At 33.4% G+C, this 9,412-nt stretch overlaps 1 pseudogene; it reads left to right on the top strand.

Annotated features, from left to right (window-relative positions):
- The first annotated feature begins 5,835 nt into the window (after positions 1-5,835).
- Positions 5,836-6,601, top strand: LOC137618863 (uncharacterized; annotated as a pseudogene).
- Positions 6,602-9,412: the final 2,811 nt, after the last annotated feature.

Raw genomic sequence — 9,412 nt, 5'->3', positions numbered from 1 at the left:
TCGTCATATATATATATATATATATATATATATATATATATATATATATATATATATATATATATATATATATATATATATATATATATATATATATATTTGTTTATATATATATATATATATATATATATATATATATGCATATCAGTAGCAGCAAAGCATATTTGCATATTATGTACAATAATCGCACATACATGTGAATGGAGTCTCACATTCGAAAGATTAATTCCACAACGGTAGTTTTTACTTGAAGCACATAATCTTTAAGCAAAATACAAAGTACCCTCCACTTCAGTCTGGTCTATATTAAGTAATGATTTTTTTCCCTTAATAAATCTTGCAGATCTCTTTGCATACAAATGGGTCAAATTTGTATTTTTCTTTTAAATTGTCATCTATGATGTTATTTAACTGAATCAGTTTATACATTGCCTATTAACTGTGATTTTCATCTCTAGCGTGAAAAAACTGTGCATTGTAATCTTGAGTATATCTGATATATCGAAAAGAGAATTGAACAACATGAGATAAGTATCACTTGGGGTATGCGAATTAATGTAGCTGCCAGAAACGACCTGATGAGAATAGATGGGTCAGAGATATTGCGGTGATGCTGCCAGCCTTCCCAAAGCAAAGGTTCAGCTCCATGGTTATTCCATGAAATTCTAACGATCCTCCTTTCGTCTAAGAAACCAATTCCGTTATAGATAATTAGCCAAATGTTATTGATTGTAGCAAAGGTGGAATAAAGCTTGGGTCCTGCAACCTCATCCCAAAAGGTTTACAAGAAATAAGGAGAAAATACTTGGTGAGAAACATATTTTGAAGTAGGCGACAGGGACACATTCAACAGGACAGCTTCAAAAGGATTAATTGATTGATAGATTTGGACTTTTTTGGCATCCTACCATCGAAGGTCATTGACGACGTCAATATCTGTTATTATAAATAAAGAATAAAAAGAAATTCAATTTCAAACCATAAGAGTGAAGATGTCTTCATAAATGTTAGATAGCATTCTAAATTAAAGATAAAAATTCTGCATATCACGAAATCTATAAGGTTCTCATTTACGATATTTACGGGTTTTTAGTTCCGGGTACATCAAAGTTCATTTCCATTTGACCTTATCGATAATCTTGCGATGAAGCTTAGGCCTACGTTTTTCTTGCCTCATTTCAGCCACTTCCTTCTTGCATGTTCATCTTTCTTTGGAAAAACACTTTTAGAAACATCACTTAAACTCACTTAAAGTTAAGGAAAGAAAAAACCCTCTCCAACATTTATCTGGAGGAGATGGGTAGGAGGATTACTTGTATGACTCTTGGCTATAAGACCTAGCACAAGGGTCAGGAGGCCATTCATCACCATGGTGAAACTGGGCGTTGCTTATTTTTTCCCCCTATTCACAAAAGGGATTAATAATTACAGCAAAAATTTTCAGAATAAGTTGAAAATTTTTCTGAAATTTTAACGTAAAAAAATATACTGCAGACGATGAAATAATCCCTCCAACTTTGCTCACCAAAAAAGAAAGTTTTCTTCCAAAGAAAAAGTAGAGAAAATTCATTTCACATACTGCGTAATTTCGTTCGAGGCAATTCTCATTAACATCACTTAAGAACTCTTGAACATTTGGTAATGGGATAATGACAATGTTCTCTTCTTTTGACATGTAATTACTGGTAATGCGAGACATGAAAGGAAAAACACTTTAAAGCAATTAGTCTTTTTTGTTGTTAGAGTTTCCACAGGTTATATTCGTTGACTTGGAAGTTGGGATCCAACTGGATGCATGTGCATGGAGTTCGTATAAAACATGTTTGTGTGTGTGTGTGTGTGTGTATGTGTAATATTAGTCTAACTGCCTTTCTTCCCTTAAGGAATGAAGCTAATTGTAACCGGAATTATACTCTACTACAACGATGTAGTTTATCCCTGGCTTTGAAAGCCAATTAAATCTAATCTCCTTAGGAGGTGAGATCATGATTGGTTGACCATCCATTATTTGTGGGTGTTATGACTGATGACTGGGAAGACTCCAATCAAAGGATCTAATCCGATTAGGAGAGTTCTCGAGATTGGAATAGCAATGCTATCGTTACAAAACAATAACAAATAGAAAAACTTTCGAAAACTGTCTTTTATACAAAGCAAATATTAGTCAGCAAAATCCTCCAATTAATAAAATATATTAAAAGCGTAATGATAAATACGTTTAATGTAAATATAATGTGATTTAAAACTTGTATTGAAAAGTATTCACGACTACATATATTTTCAATTTAAAATATATTTAGAAAAAAATAAAAATTTCTTCAATTGTAAATACACTATATAAAATTTAAATAAAAATAAAAGTCAGCAAAATCCTCTCTTGAATAAGAAAGTTTTTTTCACTTCAGAGGAAAAGAGAAAAAATATTAGATTTCACCAGGAAACCTTTCGTAAAGGAAATATTGCTATAACTCAGTGTCTAGTCACATTGAATCAGAAACCTCATTATCAGTGCTAACATTATAGTTATGATTATTACTAAAGCCAAAGTAACTTGATAGCCTCTAAAATTGATCAATTGTTGTGTAAGCTTATGGTGTTTTTACCTTATATATATATATATATATATATATATATATATATATATATATATATATATATATATATATATATATATATATATATATATATATATATATATATATATATATATATATATATATATATATATATATATACTTCTCTTAACACGTACAATCGGATGGGAAAATTTTCATAGTTAAACAGTACAACTTTTTTTTTGTTTAAATTATATTCAAAATGTGGGTTAATTATTAATGTTTTACGATCAATTCTCGATCCATTTGAAAAATCCCAACCATTGAACTAACTACTTTTGTGGAGTTCTTCAATGGACATATATCTGAATTCGTTCGATTCCAAATTGATGTTCTGAAAGAAGAAGAAATCAAGTCTGGCATTTTGTTTCTTATACAGAAAATCTGACTTTTGGACGACATATGATCAAGAGCTAATTCATGACACTTACTTTTCACATTTGATTATTCCTAATAAATTAACAAAAGTGAATTCCGTCTTCCTTTTAGTCAAATTCATTGAATCCTAAAAGCACAGAGACTTCTCTTGCTTGAGGGTACACTCAGGCACACTAATCTATCTTATATCTCTTCCTCTTATTTTTTTAAAGTTTTTATAGTTTATATATGAAATATTTATTTCAGTGTTGTTACTGTTCTTGAAATATTTTACGCTAATTGTTAATCCCTATCTTATTTCCTTTCCTTACTGGGCTATTTTCATTTTGGAGTCCCTTGTTCTAATAGCGCCCTGCTTTTCCAGCTAGGATTGTAGCTAAGCAAGTAATAATAATAACAATGATAATAATAATAATAATAATAATAATAATAATAATGATAGCAGAGTCCGGACACCTTTAGTATCCTTATAATGATAATGACATGATATGATTTCTGAAATACTGAATATGTTATAACCGGTATGCATTACCTCAGGTAAGAACTCATTGCACCCGGTACCACCTGGGTAAAAGAAACACAAAAATTTCAATTCACTTAGTATTTTGTCCTTTGCTATTTAATGGATTTTGGGAATATAGTTTCCCTCATAATATTACTCCTTTGAAAATCTCACTTCAAGTCTCAATGCATCGAGATTTAATGTAAATCCTAGATTATTTTGTTCTTAATGATGAGACTTTGCCCAATAAATTGGATACTAAAATGCAGTTACCATGAACGATGTCATAGGCATATCTTGGGACCAAGGAACGGAGCGTCGTGTTTTCTCGTATTTTGATTCCAGTAGGAAATCAAAAGGACTTTGGTATACCAGACAAAGGATCCGAAAAAAAAAAACGGGATTTCAAAAGACACACTTAAAAATATCTAACGCATCATTTAACACCTCTCTCCTCCTCCTTCATATTCTCATTACGTTAATAATTGCAAATACATGGATAAAGAAGATAATGATGGAAGGAATAAAAATTGAGAAAAAGTCTGGGTGATGAAGATAAGGATAAGAAGAAAGCCAGCAGGGAAATCAAGAACCAAGCAGAATGAAAAGAAAGAGAGTGAGAGGGAGTATTCCCTCTCCCCTGAGCAGCGTCCTTCCACCAGATAAAAAGACATAATAAACAAATCATTGGTCCAATAAACACATAAGGTGTCCCTAAATGGAACCCGGTTGGGAAGAAAGTTTGCTCGACCCAAAATGTTGATATCGACATTGGTATTATCATCATCCATCATTATTCGTGTCCTTCATCATCACCTTTTCTGTTGTGAAACCTCACATTTGATATTATTGTTATTTTTATCAAAAGCTAAGCTACAACCCTAGTTGGAAAAACAGGATGCTATAAGCCCAGGGGCTCCAACAGGGAAAATAGCCCTGTGAGGAAAGGAAAAAAGGAAAAATAAAATCTTAAGAACAGTACCAACATTAAAATAAATATTTCCTACATAAACTATAAAAACTCAACAAACCAAAAGGAAGAGGAATAAGATTGAATAGTGTGCCCTAGTGTACCCTCAAGCAAGAGAGCTCTAAACAAAAACAGCGGAAGAAAAGGTTATTAAAGCTATGGCACTACCAAAAATTAAAGGACAATGGTTTGATTTTAGTGTGTCATTCTCCTAGAAGAGCTGCTTACCATAGATAGAGAGTCTCTTTTACCTTTAACAAGAGGAAAGTAGCCACTGAACAATTACAGGGCAGTAGTTAACCCCTTTAGTGATGAAAAATTGCTTGATAATCACAGAGTTGTCACCTGTATGAGGAAAAAGGAGAATCTGTAAAGAATAGGCCAGACTACTTGGTGTATGTGTTGGCTAAGGGAAAATGAACCGTAAGCAAAAAGAAGGATCCAATATAGTACCGTCTGGCCAGTCAAAGGACCCCGTAACTCTCTAGCGGTAGTATCTCAACACACACACACACACACACACACACACATATATATATATATATATATATATATATATATATATATATATATATATATATATATATATATATATATGTATATATATATGTATATATATACATGAACAGGGGCAGATTTAGGGGGGAGGGGGCCTCAAAAATGGACCGAGGCTTAGATAATTTTTAATTTCGCTAAATATATAGAGATTAAAAGTTTTTATGTCGTGAATAAAACAAAATTGTGGATATTTATTATTTATCTTTTTTCCATCACGGAAAACACTAGTTAAACCAAAGTAAAAAACGTGATATTATTAGAAATTTAGGTTATGTTTACAGTTACCCCTCAAAATACCTCATATCAAGGACACAAGGCTCAAGAAATGTTTGAAATATTAAAAGTTTCTTGAAGATAATGACATTGACATTCAAAATTGTCGTGGTCAGTCATATGATAACGTCTCTGCTATGAGTGGGAGATATAATTGCCTGCAAGCCAAAGTGGCAGCTGGAAATGCTCATGCAGTTTGGATACCCTGTTTTGCTCATTCGCCTAACCTGGTTGGAAAAGATGCAGCTGAATGTTGTCCGGATGCTCTCACATTTTTCAGTTTTCTTGAGGCAGTTCTTGTGTTTTTCACAGCTTCTACACATCGGTATTTAATCCTTACAGACCTACTGAAAACTGTTGAATCTGGTCCAGTATCGGTGCCAAAGAGGGTTTCTACAACACGATGATCCTGTCGAGCAGATGCCGTGATAGCACTTATTCAAGGATATCACTCAATTTGTGAAGCTCTTGCCAAAATAGCAAGTGATGAACATGTGCTAGCCAAAGCATGGTATGAGGTCAATGGACTCCATGACAGGATGATAAAATTAGAGACTTCCATTTATGTTGTTTTTTGGCATGACATTCTTGGCTGAGTTGATGCTACAAGTAACACACTGCTAGACCCAAAACTTGATCTGAACACAGCAGTAGCAGTGTTGAAGTCCTTGGAATGTTTTGTACGTGAAAAGTGAGTGCTTTCATGTTTATGAGAAGGGATGAGACTTATCTGGAACCGATGAATATTCTCCAACACGCATTCGTCACCGCAATGTACGCCTGAATCCTTTTGATTAAGGATGATCTGAGGAAGTAATTCTTTCTCACTCTGAAAAGTTTTGTGTTGATAATTTTCTTCCAGTAATTGATCAGTTTTTGAGTTCTTTTAATCCACTTTGAAGTCCTACAAGAACACTTGTTCCCTTTTCGGTTTCTTATCCGGACTGGAATCACTGAGCTGTACTGAAATAGAAAATGCTGCTGTAAAATTAGTTTGTGAATATAAAGATGATCTGGATCAATCACTTGGTGTTGAACTTTTACCGTTTGTAGTTTCTTTCACCTAGTTTCTGGATGATTAGGTTAAGACTGATAGCTTTGGGAAGGGACATTTCCTTTACAAATTGCTGCTAGTCAAGAAAGTTGCAGATACTTTACCTAATGTTGAGGTATTGCTACGGATGTACTTGGTGCTTATGGTACCAAATTGCTCTGGAGAACGTTCATTTAGTAAAACGAAGTATATCAAAAACAGACTTCGTACTACAATGCATCATGATCGACTCAGTCACCTGGCTTCGATGAGCCTTGAGTATGACATCCTCAGAGACATTGACTTTGACATTTTGATCACTAAATTTGCAAGGGCCAAGTCTCGTAAAGTGTCTGGTCTTTAGATACAGATACTGCTATAGTTTTTCTATTCTACAAAGAAGCTTTGATTTTGATTTTGAGATTGGCAGCACTGAGTATGGGTTATGCTTCCTGATCATCTTCCAAAAATGGTCAGTTTGTACAGTCAAGTGTGAAGAGTCCTGATGAGTGAAGGCAAACTAACATATTTAGATTTATGGTAATAAAACATATGCTATTTATTTGAAACTGCTTTTCATAATCTTTTTATACTCGAGTGTACAGAGTCAGGAGAGGTCATTTTGCACACGGGATTAAGATGACCAAAATTCAGTACTGGCAGGACCGACAATGATGATTTCCCGGTGGAGCTTACAGCGCCACGCGGTGAGGCTTGCTTCGCTCGCCACCCGCCTCAAGCAGGGTGGGCCTCCACACATAAATTGCCCGGCGACATCCAGATGCCTAAATCCGGCCCTGTATATATATATATGTATATATATATATATATATATATATATATATATATATATATATATATATATATATATATATGTGGGTTTTTGTGTGTGTGTGTGTGCATAAATATATACAGAGAGAGAGAGAGAGAGAGAGAGAGAGAGAGAGAGAGAGAGAGAGAGAGAGAGAGAGAGAGAGAGCTCAAATTGATCTTGGTAAAATTTACGACACTAAACCATGGAGATTTTTAGTTGAAGCAGCAAATGTTTTAAACAGAATAATGATTATGCTTCTTGTCTTAAAGAAAAATAACACAGACTAAAATTCTGACAAATGATATAGAGACTTTTTGGTTCTTAAATCATTCTCCCTGTATGTTATGATTATTGTTATTCAATATTCTATATTGCAGAGATCACTCTCTCTCTCTCTCTCTCTCTCTCTCTCTCTCTCTCTCTCTCTCTCTCTCTCTCTCTCTCTCTCTCTCTCTCTATATATATATATATATATATATATATATATATATATATATATATATATATATATATATATATATATATATATATATATATTACTTAGTTCAGGATAAGGACGTAGGTATCATTACGTTATTTGCATTTCGATATAAACATGGTGAATTAGTTTGGCTTTGTTTTGTGGGAGTGACCAATCTCTTTAGAGAGGCAGAATGGCTGGAAGTATCATCATAAATTCAGTGAAATTATGATAATAAAGTTCAAGATCTCCATTAAGGGATTTAGTTCTTAGCTCTATTCCAGCCTCATGAAACTGGAATCTAATCACAAATGAAAATTGAATATCCTTCATTCCAGGTCCACCAAAAATTGAAATCTGCTTAATGGTAACGAAAATATATAGCAGTTACTACAGCCTGATTAATTCAGACTTATTCCTGCTTTTCATGAAATTAGATTGAATCATTTTGAATGAATTCTGTTCAGTATTTAGGAAAGAGGAGTTGGAGGGGCAGTGTCTTACTGTAGGGGCCGTCGCAATACTCTGTTTATATTTTGTGGAATCTAGTAAAAGGCCTAATGAAAAACTAGAGCTTGGAGGCTTTAGTTATTTTCGGTCTCTTTTTAAGGAAATGTAAGGAAATTACCGCTTTTCGAATGCATTAATGTGCTTGGGGGTCTATTTTGTCTTCTTTTGTGCTTTTAAATAGGAATGGACACATTATGAAAACTTTTTGTTTTCTCCTTGACATATGGATACCCAATTCTAAATTATATAAACTCAATGCCGAGGATTAGGAAATTATTTGAAATCACTTGAAAGCATTGATTTTCATTTGATTTTCCAAGGCAATGCATATAAACTCAAACAGGTTTTTAATTCTCCACACTTCTTATAAAGCTTTATATATCTATTCTTGAAACCTTTCTCATATTGAAAAATGTTTTTGTACCTCATGTTCTAAGGCCCGAAGTGTTCAAGCTTCTATTTATTGAGTAACATCTATTTGATGTTTTTTTTTCCCCGTTGGAAGTTACAGAATGTTAAGAAGGATCCGTTTTAGTGGGTCATTCCATCAGTCACTTTGGTTTGCCAGGAAAGGTTGATGAAGATGATGTGAAACGGGACCAAGGTTGGGTTGGGTTGAACTCTTTATAGGTGTCGCCATATACTTACTTCTGGGATAAGCATAGCACTTTCAAGTGTGAAGAATTCCCTTATAAAAAACATTTGATCAAGATGAATCCTTTTAACAATCTTGATTTTTCTCTAAAAACATTTTGAAACTATAAGCACAATCTCTCTTTATTCTTTCATAAAATACTAACACGAAATAATGAAAATATTTGAAGGTCTGACATTTAGGTTCAACCTTATTTAATATCAACTTGGAACAACAGGGTGAGATCAAGCTGAAATGGAAATTGATCACAAAATCTGAAAACAAATACTGTGTCCTTTTGTTCATTAACAAAACACAATATGTTAAATGAATCTGCAGGTGATAGAAATACTAGGAAAAGTATCATCAAAATTGTAAATCTATATCTTCAAAACCAATCTAAACTGGTTCAATATACTTACAGCAAAATGCAAATAAAAGGGAAGTTTCAATACGAAAGCTCTTACCATGAAATGAGCACTATTTTACGAGAGAGAGAGAGAGAGAGAGAGAGAGAGAGAGAGAGAGAGAGAGAGAGAGAGACTCATCTCTGTAATTCAGAATATGGAATGACCATTAGTAGAACACCCAGAAGAAATATTACCTGAAAAAAAATCTGTAATTCATTTCCCCTTAAAGAAACGGTGTAATGTCTTTCATGTTGA

Source organism: Palaemon carinicauda, chromosome 25 (genome assembly GCF_036898095.1).
Source record: "Palaemon carinicauda isolate YSFRI2023 chromosome 25, ASM3689809v2, whole genome shotgun sequence".
Taxonomy (NCBI): Eukaryota; Metazoa; Arthropoda; class Malacostraca; order Decapoda; family Palaemonidae; genus Palaemon; species Palaemon carinicauda.
Note: the sequence above shows the minus strand (reverse complement) of the source record. Positions and strands in the feature narration are given on the sequence as shown.